This window comes from Triticum urartu, chromosome 2A, assembly GCF_056163025.1.
Source record: "Triticum urartu cultivar PI428250 chromosome 2A, HENAU_Tu73, whole genome shotgun sequence".
Classification (NCBI taxonomy): domain Eukaryota; kingdom Viridiplantae; phylum Streptophyta; class Magnoliopsida; order Poales; family Poaceae; genus Triticum; species Triticum urartu.
In genome coordinates, this window is record NC_141874.1 from 158676836 (window position 1) to 158688851 (window position 12016).

Sequence of the window (12016 nt, forward strand, 5' to 3'; positions counted from 1 at the left end):
CTAAATGTTGTTGGAAGAGTGCTATTTGAGATAATTGTCAGATCTGCTGCTTCAAATAGCTATTTGTCATTTTTGCCATGATTATTGTGTGCATGATATGCTCCTGAGCTCTACATGTGTTTTGTTATATGCTTTGTCATCTTTCCATAGGTGCAATCCATGTATTTGTGTGATGTGTGTGGTGACTAGCACAAGCTTGCAAAGTGGTGCATTCGTTAATGCTGATTTCAGGGACTTAGAATTTCACTAAGTCCTTGATCTGTTTTTATCAATATGCCATATGTTCATGTTGTTTCCTAGTGATCCGTGCCTCTTTTGAGGATGATCAGTAAGGATGATTTGTTAATATTATGGTTCTCTATCCATCCATGTCTTTGTTTGCAATTATGGAGCACCCTAGCTTGCGTCAATCGAGCTCTACTTTTGCTATTTCGTGAATCTGGGCAGATTGTCTACTTGTTAGCGATTTTGCCGAGGATGTTGTAGTTGATACGTGCATGCTATGTTATTTTTCTTGCCATGTCTAGCTTGCATAATGTGTATTCTTAATGGGTGTATTCTTAGTTTGTCATGCCATGCTCTTTAGTGAGTGCATCGAGCTCGTAAACATGCCTAATCGTTAACAGATTTGCATGTTCCAGTTTTTCTCTAAGTCTGAGATCTGATTATGTTTTTGCCATGTTCACATGCTTGCAATTGTATTTTCTGATCCCTTTTGGCTCAAGGTCACTAAGGGACTTTTGTTAAGCTCTTTGAGTAGCTTCATTCCATGCTTTGCTTTGCCATGTTAAGTTCCTGTAGCATATAGTTTTATTGCTTCAAAGTGTGCTACCTGATCTGAAATTCCAGGCTTATCTTGATTTCACTAAGTCTGAAACCTGTTATCGTTTGCATTTTTGCCATGCTTGTTTGAACCTGTTAATGGATGAATTAGCCGTATCTCTGTGTTCATCTTTTGTCAAGCATCTTGAATGGATCCCTGCCATGTACTTTTTTGCCATGTTTGAGTGCCGTAGCATATTTATCTTGATGCATTTAGGTGGCTACTTGTTGTTTATCGCAGACCGGTGCCATATTTGTTTTGCTTGCCATTTCCAAACCGTGTCTCCGATTCCGGTGTTCTTTATATCGATTTCAACCGAAATCACCTCATATTTCCAGTGGCACACTTGGATTTCCAAGTTGAGGCCAGGTTCCATCATTCCTTTGCAAATCATGCATATGCATCGCATACCGCATCCCGCATATCATACCATGTTCATGTGTTGGTTGTTTACTATGTTGTGTGCTTCTTTCCGGTGTTTGCTTCTTCGGGTTGGTTCCGATAACGTCGCGTTTGTGAGGATTCGCTCGACTACGTCCGTTTTTATTCTTCATGGACTCGTTCTTCTCCCTTGCGGGATCTCAGGCAAGATGACCATACCCTCGAAATCACTTCTATCTTTGCTTGCTAGTTGCTCGCTCTTTTGCTATGCCTATGCTGCGATACCTACCACTTGCTTATCATGCCTCCTATATTGTTGAACCAAGCCTCTAACCCACCTTGTCCTATCAAACGGTTGATTGGCTATGTTACCGCTTTGCTCAGCCCCTCTTATAGCGTTGTTAGTTGCAGGTGAAGGTTGAAGTTTGTTCCTTGTTGGAACATGGAGATGTTGTTCCTTGTTGGAACATGTTTACTTTTTGGGATATCACAATATCTTTTACTTAATTAATGCATCTATACACTTGGTAAAGGGTGGAAGGCTCTGCCTTATGCCTGGTGTTTTGTTCCACTCTTGCCGCCCTAGTTTCCGTCATATCGGTGTTATGTTCCCGGATTTTGCGTTCCTTACGCGGTTGGGTAATAATGGGAACCCCTTGATAGTTCGCCTTGAATAAAACTCCTCCAGCAATGCCCAACCTTGGTTTTACCATTTGCACTAACAACCTACCACCTTCCCTTGGGTTCTGCAGACTCAAGGGTCATCTTTATTTTAACCCCCCCCCCCCCCCGGGCCAGTGCTTCTCTAAGTGTTGGTCCGAAACGAGCTGCCTGCGGGGCCACCTTGGGGCAACTTGAGGTTTGGTTTTACTCATAGCTAGTCTCATCTGAGTGTGCCCTGAGAACGAGATATGTGCAGCTCCTATCGGGATTTGTCGGCACATTCGGGCGGTGTTGCTGGATTTGTTTTAACTTGTCGAAATGTCTTGTAGAACCGGGATACCGAGTCTGATCGTAATGTCTCGGGAGAAGGTATATCCTTCGTTGACCGTGAGAGCTTGTCATGGGCTAAGTTGGGACTCCCCTGCAGGGATTTGAACTTTCGAAAGCCGTGCCCGCGGTTTTTTGATGGGCAAATGGGAATTTGTTAACGTCCGGCTGTAGAAAACCTGAAGTTGACCTTAATTAAAATGCATCAACCGCGTGTGTAACCGTGATGGTCTCTTCTCGGCGGAGTCCGGGAAGTGAACACGGTGTTGGAGTTATGCTGACGTAGGTTGTTCTAGGATCACTTCTTGATCATAGTTTCTCGATCGTGATTTTGCCTTCTCTTCTCGCTCTCTTTTGCGTATGTTAGCCACCATATATGCTACTCGCTTGCTGCAGCTCCACCTTATACCTTTTACCTTACCCATAAGCTTAAATAGTCTTGATCGTGAGGGTGCGAGATTGCTGAGGCCCCGTGACTCACAGATACTTCCAAAACCAGCTTGCAGGTGCCGTTGAACCGTGCAGATGATGCAACCAAGCTCAAGGCGGAGCTCGATGGAGGTCTTGTCCTTTGTGTTGTTTCGTTCTAGTTGATCAGTAGTGGAACCCAGTTGGGATCGATCGGGGACCTTGTCGCTTTTGGGGTTCTTCTTTTATTTTGGTTCCGTGGACGGACCTTGATTGTATTTGGATGTTGTAATGCTTTATTCATGTAATTGTGTGAAGTGGCGATTGTAAGCCAACTATGTATCTCTTTCCCTTATGTATTACATGGATTGTGTGAAGATTACCTCACTTGCGACATTACTTTCAATGCGGTTATGCCTCTAAGTCGTGCTTCGACACGTGGAAGATATAGCCGCATCGAGGGCGTTACAACTCTACCCTCGAAAACTGTTGTGATCCCCTATACTTGTGGGCTATCAGCGTACTATACACCGACGATGCTCCAGGATATTTTGTGCTGCATCTCACACGGTTGGTGATAATAAACTGTGTGCAATCTACTTGATTTTTCATCTTGATTTGAATTACATAGTGGGGTCACAACGGCAATGGACGGTGTTTGAATTGCTAGACCTTTTATCAGCAATGAACATGCAACTATATGTGTGTCGTAAAAGAATTGGAATTATTCGGGGTTCCTTTGAACATTTTATACATTAATTTGGTTTTCTAGCCATTTCAAGTGCACAATTCAAAATTAAACTACATGCACATGCTCCGGTGCACCAACATGGGTTGTAAAATCATATATGTGTCTATGGGTTTATGCTTATGTCCCATGCAAGAAATGGGGATGAAATTCGAACACCACGGCACCGTGGCTCTCCGGTAAACATCGATGTACTTGCTTTTGTAATTCTAGTAAATCCAAAATTCGTCCAGAATTCATGAAACTTGGCATGCTATCATGGAGTGGCATCAACATGTCATGGTAAATTTTTTGCCTCATTTGGGGCAGGTTTGGGTATAAGTTTCTCATAAACCATAGCTTCTCACAACAAGTGTGATGGTTTCGGTAGGGAACGTTTCACCTTTCTAGACGAAACGATATCCATTGCCTCTTCTCGATTTCAAATTTTTTCCTAGTGTCAACATAGAACAACAAGAGTGTTATGTCGATTTTTGGGATTTTTCGGGGTTCGCTTGGACATTTTTATACATTAACTAAGTTTTCCATGCATTCATGTGCATAATTCAAATTTGAACTACAAGCATATGCTCTAATGCATATAAATTAGTTGAAAATTCAAATATATGCCCTTGGTTGCCTGCTTAGGTCTCATGCAAGAAATGGGAATGAATGTCAAACACCCTGCCACCGTCACTCGGCCGCAAACATTGAGATACTTGGTTTTTAAATTCTAGTAAATCCAAAACTCGTCTGAAATTCATGAAACTTGGCATGCTATCATGGAGCGGCATCAACATGTCGTGGTAATTTTTTTGTCCCATTTGGGGCAGGTTTGGGGATATGCTTCTCACAAACAGAACTTCTCACAACAAGCCTGATGGTTTCGGTAGGGAACGTCCCACCTTTGGGGACGAAACAATATCCATTGCCTCTTATTGCTTTCAAAAAATTTCTCGTGTCAACATAGAACAACAGGAGTGTTGTGTCAATTTTTGGAATTTTTCGGGGTTCGTTTGGACATTTTTATGCATTAACTGAGTTTTCAATGCATTTATGTGCATAATTGAAATTTGAACTACATGCACATGCTCTAATGCATATAAATTGGTTGAAATTTCAAATCTGTGTCCTTGGTTGCATGCTTACGTCCCATGCAAGAAATGAGAATGAATGTCAAACACCCTGCCACGGTTACTCGGCCGCAAACATTGAGATACCTGGTTTTTAAATTCTAGTAAATCCAAAGCTTGTCTGAAATTCATGAAACTTGGCATGCTATCATGGAGCAGCATCAACATGATGTGGTAAATTTTTTGTCCCATTTGGGGTAGGCTTGGGGATATGCTTCTCACAAACTAGAGCTTCTCACAACAAGCCTGATGGTTTCAGTAGGGAACGCCCCACCTTTGGGGACGAAACGATATCCATTGCCTCTTATTGATTTCAAAAAAAATCTCGTGTCAACATAGAACAACAGGAATGTTGTGTCAATTTTTGGGATTTTTTGGGGTTCGTTTGGACACTTTTATGCATTAATTGAGTTTTCAATGCATTTATGTGCATAATTAAAATTTGAACTATATGCACATGCTCTAATGCATATAAATTGGTTGAAAATCAGATATGTGTCCTTGAGTGCATGCTTAGGTCCCATGCAAGAAATGGGAATGAATGTCAAACACCCTGCCATGGTCACTCGGCCGCAAACATCGAGATACCTGATTTTTAAATTGTAGTAAATCCAAAGCTCGTCTGAAATTCATGAAACTTGGCATGCTATCATGGAGCAGCATCAACATGCCATGGTAAAATTTTTGTCCCATTTGGGGCAGGTTTGGGGATATGCTTCTCACAAACCAGAGCTTCTCACAACAAGCGTGATGGTTTCGGTAGGGAACGTCCAACCTTTGGGGATGAAACGATATCCATTACCTCGTATTGCTTTCAAAAAATTTCTCGTGTCAACATAGACCAACATGCATGTTGTGTCAATTTTTGGGATTTTTCGGGGTTCGTTTGAATATTTTTATGCATTAATTGAGTTTTCAATGCATTTATGTGCATAATTCAAATTTGAACTACATGCACATGCTCTAATGCATATAAATTGGTTGAAAAATCAAATATGTGTCCTTGGGTGCATGCTCAGGTCCCATGCAAGAAATGGGAATGAATTTCAAACACTAGGGCACCGTTGATTGCTGGCAAAACATTGAGATACTTCGTTTTTAAATTCTAGTAAATCAAAAACTCGTCTGAAATTCATGAAACATGGCATGCTTTCATGGAATGGCACCCGACATGTTGTGGTATTTTTCGTGTCCATTTTGCGAGAAGGCGCACTTGAATAACAGCCAACAAAAGGCATTTTGAAAAAATAGCTGCCACTTTAATATCTCAAACAGTTGTATAATTCAAATTGTGTGCATTCTGTTAACCATTCACGTGACACCACGTGTCTTCGTTTTTATGACTATAGGAGGTGCCGTGCGGACAACTACTTGACCTTGGCTGAACGGGAGGCGTGCGAGCGGAGTCCGATGCGCAGGCTGACCGAGAGTCGTGCAAGCTGTCCTCCAATGCGCAGGCTCACCGGGAAGCGTGTGAGCTGTACGCTATGCGGGCTCGCTGGGAAGCAAGCCCTTTGACTTCCATGGCCGCCCGCCTTCCTCTCCATTAATGGCGCCTAAACCGCTATTTAATACGGGCGGCCTTACTGTTCGCCTCCCATTCCCCTCCCTCTCGCAGACCTCCACCAACGCCATGACGCAGAATGATCATCTACCACTAGTCTTCAAGTTTGGTGAAGTCGACTCCGAGCTGGAGAAGATAGAAAATAAGGAGGAATGGGGCCTCATGGACATGGCCCAAAACGAGCTGGCCGCGGCGGTTGCTGCCCCCGCTCCCGCGCCAGCGACCATCCCCGTAGCATCGACGGGCTGGTCGCCAAGCACTATCGCAGAGCTGGAAGCCGCGGGCGTCATCGGGGTCTCTGCGGACCCGTGCGAGCTCGTGTACATGCCAGCGCCAGCGCCCATGCCCGTGCGCACCCCTCCACCCACCATGGCGCCAGCCCCCGTGCGTTTGGTTGCACCCGTCGTGCCCGTGCCCCTGCCCGTGCGCGCCCCTCCACCCACCGCAGCGCCGGTCCCCGTGCATTTGGCTGCACTCACCACGCCCGTGCCCGTGTGCGTGCCCCCCTCAGCAGCATGGGACGCTGCTGTCGACCGCTGCCTCTCAACAGCGCCAGTTGTCGTCCTCCCGTGCCCCGCCCGTCAATGCGCGAGGACATGATGTTTGATTTACAAGTGAAGAACATTTTATGTTGCCTTGAAGACTTCAACAACGGCATCCCGGAGGACGACAATGACGGCGCGACACGCCGCCTCCGCCGCCGCCGGAAATAATTTTTTTGGAGTTTAATACTGTATCTCAAATTCTCGATCATATGAATATAAATTCGCAGTGTGACTGAATGAAATATATGGTTTGAATGAACCTGTGTTTTTCTCTCTTAATGTACAGACTTATCAAACAATTTTCTTTTCAAAAAAACATCAATGGTATTTAAAAATAAAACACTCATCGCAAACGTTTTAGTTAGAGCACCCGTATGCAAACCGACAGCTTCCCCAGGAAGCCAGGGGAAAAGGGACAATTACATTTTTACCCCTAGTTGGTTCCTACCCATGGGTTTTGCCCTTACTTTTTGAGCTTGCTCAGTTCTGCCCTTACTTTTTCAGTCCAGGTCCCTCGAATGCCCGTTGACCATTTGACCAAAATTTTGAAAATTCATAACTAATTCATATAAACTAAGAAAAATGCAAATAAGATATCAAAATGTTCATATAAACATTACCTTTATGTGCATATCATTTGCATTCAGGACAAAAGCACCCTTTAAACTACCTGAGGTAATTAATGTTATTAACATTATTAAAATGTAACGCCCACGACGCGGCTATATCTCCCACGTGTCGAAGCACGACTTAGAGGCATAACCGGATTGTAAGCAATGTCGCAAGTGGGGCAATCTTCACACAACCCATGTACTGAATAAGAAAAGAGGTATATAGTTGGCTTACAATCGCCACGTCACACAATGCATAAATATATCATTACAAACACCCAGATACAACCAAGATCCGACTACGGAACCAAAATAAGGACAACCCCAAATGCATAATGTCCCCGATCGCCCCAACTGGGCTCCACTACTGATCGTCTGGAAAGGAAACGTAGTATCGTCCTGAGTCCTCATCGAACTCCCACTTGAGCTCAGTCGTATCTCCGGAAGCGGTATCATCGGTCCCTGCATCTGGTTTGAAGTAATTTGTGAGTCACGGGGACTCAGCAATCTCACACCCTCGCGATCAAGACTATTTAAGCTTATAGGTAAGTTAAAATGTATGAGGTGGAGCTACAGCAAGCACTAGCATATATGGTGGCTAACATACGCAAATGAGAACGAGAAGAGAAGGCGAAGGCGCGATCGATAAACTATGATCAAGAGGTGATCCTAGAACAACCTACGTTCAAGCATAACACGAGACCGTGTTCTCTTCCCGAACTTCGCCGAAAAGAGACCATCACAGCCACACACTCTGTTGATTCATCTCTCCCTAATAATAAAGCACGGATTGAGTCTCCGGGTTCACCGTCGCGGAGTTTTTATAAAAAGGTCCATGCGGTTTTTGACAATCAACCCGCGGTCCTTTTTAAGTGACTAATTTAAGAAAACGTTTCGTTTTTACAAAGAGGACCCTGTAACTTGTATATTCAACCCGCGGTCTAGAGTCCAGGCGTCTGGTTTTATTAATATTAGTCAGGACCAAGTCAACGCGATGCCGCGGCGGCGCGATGCAGAACGGGGGCGGTGGATGGAGATTGCAGGGGCCGGATCCGCGCACGGCAGGGCCTAGGGAGGCGGATCCGCAGGCGGGCGGCGCGGCAGTTATCGCCGGTGACGAAGAGGAAGGCCAAAGTGTGGTTTTCCGGGCGGATCCATGGCGTCGAGGGCTGTTGGGCAGAGAGGAGACAAGGAGGTGAGGGAGAGAAGAAGGGACAAAGGAGGAGCGGTGTCGCGACCTAGGAAGGAGCTCGCCGGAGCCGAGCGAGCGACGGCGGACGGGCGCGGGAGACGAAGGGATCCGGTGCTGCGGCGCGAATCCTGTCACAAGTGCGAGCCGCTGGTCTTCTAGGACCACCCCTTACGACGACGTTGCTACAGCGCGTGGCGGAGTGCCCTGAGGCCGCGGATGCTGCTGCTACACCCGCACCACCAGCCCAAGGTCAGTCTCCCTTGCTCTATAGCGCAACTCCCGCCTGACACCATGTTGGCTTACTTCTGCCCCTCTGGTTTGGAGAGTGTGCGCTCTCAGCTCTGCTGGGCCGGCCGTGCTCTCTTGCTGATTCTTATCTGCAGCTCCAACATGAAAGCCTACAAATCGACTCTTGAGATTTGTCTTCAAAATAGGATTTTTTTACTATGACATACTCACCGAAGTTACATGATGTGCAGTTTAGAAAGTTGATTACTGGGGAACTTTTACTACATGTCCAGTTATGGTTTCATGATAAAAGGATCGTGCACCAAACGTCTGTTGAATTGATGCTTCAAGAAAATGTATGGAGTTTTCATTGCGTGCTTCAAGTCATTAACCAGGTAAAATAAATCCTATAAGTTGTTCTTACCATACAATCTTTTGAACCAATTTTTGTAAACTTAGTACAATATGATTATTGTTTTTGTAGGCTTTTCTATAGATATATTTGAGCTATTAAAAATGTGATTATATCATTTGTCATCTGAAAACCAGACTCATTTATACATAATGGGACATAATGTCCAGAAAATAGTCACCAGGTACAAACATCACTCTTGACCTACATTGTACAACATTGCATAATTTTCTGTTTTTCTTGAGGTACCGCTCAGTATTTTTTTATCGCATACATAGATAGGACAAAGGTCACAAGAGCTGATTTTGTGCACCTTGCTGCATGTGCACTCACTTGATTAAGATATTCAAAGTGTGAGCTTTTGAAATTTCCAAAAATAAGTCAGATTGTCATTATTAACCCATGTGCACATGCAATGCTTTCTGACTCTCTGACAATTGTCTTTCAGAATAATTTGATGAACCACCATGTCGCCCTTCTGCTTGGTTCCATGGGAAAGCAATTTACAAAGCTCCAGTTGGTCAATACAGCCTTGATTCCATGTTTTCTACCACTGCTTAACTTCATTTGAAAAACTGTTGTTGTTATGTATGCAGGATACAGTATAGAGTTGTATGCAGGATATAGTACTAGCGTTGGAATTTTAGGGCATCCAAAAAGAACTTAGTATGCTTCAACCCATGTTTTCTACCATTGCTTACCTTTATTTGGAAAATTTTACTGTTGTTGCTATGTATGCGAGATACAATACTAGAGTTGGAATATCAGGGCATCCAAAAAGAATTTACTATGCTTCAGGTAAGAAAGTTAATTTGTTTGACTTTTGTAAGGACTAAATTACTAGCTTAACGCATGGAACTTATTGAGCTGCAGTCATGGCATGTGCTTACATAGAGACCTTCGTTCTGTGGATACACCTCTTCTTATAGGACAGGTTGTCTACGAATTATCCTGAGGTTCAATTTCCATAATAAAATGTGTGTTTTTATTTATCATGGTTTCTCTTCCTGCATGACCAAAATTTCCAGATGTTGTTTTATCATTTCCTTCCGACGCCATTAAATCTCAATCATACCTATGTTGAAATGGTTCCAGCGTGTGCATGATGCATTGCTCCCCTTAGTTTTCGGAGGAACATGGTGCTATTCCTGGTGCTTTTGGTTATGAAAAAACTGACATTAGTCAGGAACTTTCTAAGGTGATCACCTTACTGCTCTGTTCTCATCGTACCACTTCTACACAGTTTACTGAGTTTAAAAATCCATGCGGTACTCTAATTCTGAAGCTTTGGTTTATGCGAGATGTGGCTGAAAGAAGAAATGAGATGGCCGAGATTCTAATGGATTTCCCCCAATCGACAATGATATTTCATGACATGATGTGAAGAGTGGAGCTGCTTAAAGTACATGGCGAGCTCACCATGGCCGCCTTTCTTCCTACAGATTGGGAACCGCCGACCGCGACCCATGGTGTGTAGATGATACACCGGTGAGGCGTTCCAAGGACGAAGAGGATCTCATGATTTTCAGGGATGAGGAGGATCTTGCGATTTCCAGATTTCAAGTGTCTACACACTATATGTAGTAAGTTTTTTAGAGAAGTAGTCAAATTAAATCTGGATACCAATTTATTGGAACATTATATTTCTTACAGAAGTAGTCAAACAACGATATCAATTTGTTGGAACCATCAAGGAGGTGACACTCCTGGAGGGTATACATTCTCCATCTTATGCCTATTTGAAATACGGTTATAGGTTTGTACTTTGCCACTCATATTGTAGTACTCAACTGTAGCAATGATGGAGCAGGAAAGTGTGCTGAACCTTCTAATATGGATACTGCACTTGTACGAGCTAGGGCCACTATTGCTTATCATATGGATCGTAGATGTAGTGGTAATGTACCACCTATTTTTTTAGTATAGTGATGATATGTTATATAACAATCTGGTTGCCGTGACGTAGCTATTCCCTGCAGGGCCTGTGAAAAATAGAATAAAAAGGTTCATTAGAGAAATAATAGAATTAACGATTGAATATCCAATGGCTTTGATTTTATGTCTATGTGGAAGATTGACGTAAGATTACGTGTACAGTATACAAGTGAAAAACATTATAATTTATTTAGATGAGCTATTACCAAAGTTTTTTTGTCAGAGGGGGATCCTGTATCTTTATTATCATTATCAAAAACATGACTCTAGGCCCTAAAGAAACAAGAAAAATACATAACAAGTCCTTAGACTTTTACAGAAAGGAGCTCAAACTGATGCAAAACATGATTGGGTCCTTGCATCCGTGTAGGTTCCACCTCACTGCTGTCGGGAACGAGCCACTTGGGGCAACGAGGTCGCTACGACTTTAGGCCATACATAGCCTCGAACAAAAGAAACACTGCCTCTTTGTTGGCATAGCACTAGGAGGAAGAAAGAGGTGAACGGATAGATCCGGCGCCACAGAAGGCTGCCCTACAGCCCAAAGAGTGACTGGAGCGATGAAGACCGCCCATCAATCGCCAAAGACTAGTTTCAACGAGCGGCGTAGCTTCATAAGAAATTCTGGTGATAATAAGCTCACATCCGATCATATAGTATAATTTCGGCTGAAATTAACACCAAAGCTTCTATTGCAAAAAAGATTATGAAATATGAACTATTTGTTGGTAATCTTGAGTCGTCTTGAACTTAAATATTGGCTTTACAAGAAGACTTTCTTTTTTCATAATAATGGATGAGCAAGAATTTTAGAAACCAATGTTCCATTTTGTTATCCACGTAACGTAATCATCTGTTCAATTCATTTCCCATGGCAATGCATTTTATATGAAATATTAAAGTTTTATTAAAAAGGGAAATTTCCACGTTCAACATTTATTAAAATTGGATATAAAATATGAAGAAAAATGAACCATCAAGTAGGTTCTACCACTTTTATCGCCCGATGCAACGCACAGACATTTGTACTAGTTTTAATTAAGTTAAGTTTTAGGTTTTCTACAACC

At 43.1% G+C, this 12016-nt stretch overlaps 1 long non-coding RNA gene across 12 annotated transcripts; it reads left to right on the top strand.

The window, feature by feature from the left end:
* Positions 1-8134: 8134 nt before the first annotated feature.
* Positions 8135-11704, top strand: LOC125536480 (uncharacterized). 12 transcript variants are annotated; one of them, XR_007295058.2, is made up of 6 exons: positions 8136-8623; positions 8854-9198; positions 9463-9530; positions 9611-9812; positions 9888-9948; positions 10110-10846. It is a non-coding gene; the product is annotated as an uncharacterized LOC125536480 (long non-coding RNA). The 12 variants fall into 12 exon arrangements; XR_015615964.1 differs by having other exon boundaries at positions 8854-8997; positions 9087-9198; positions 9463-9812; XR_015615969.1 differs by adding an exon at positions 11320-11704 and having other exon boundaries at positions 8137-8623; positions 8854-9812; positions 10110-10597; positions 10668-10727.
* The last annotated feature ends 312 nt before the right edge of the window (positions 11705-12016 follow it).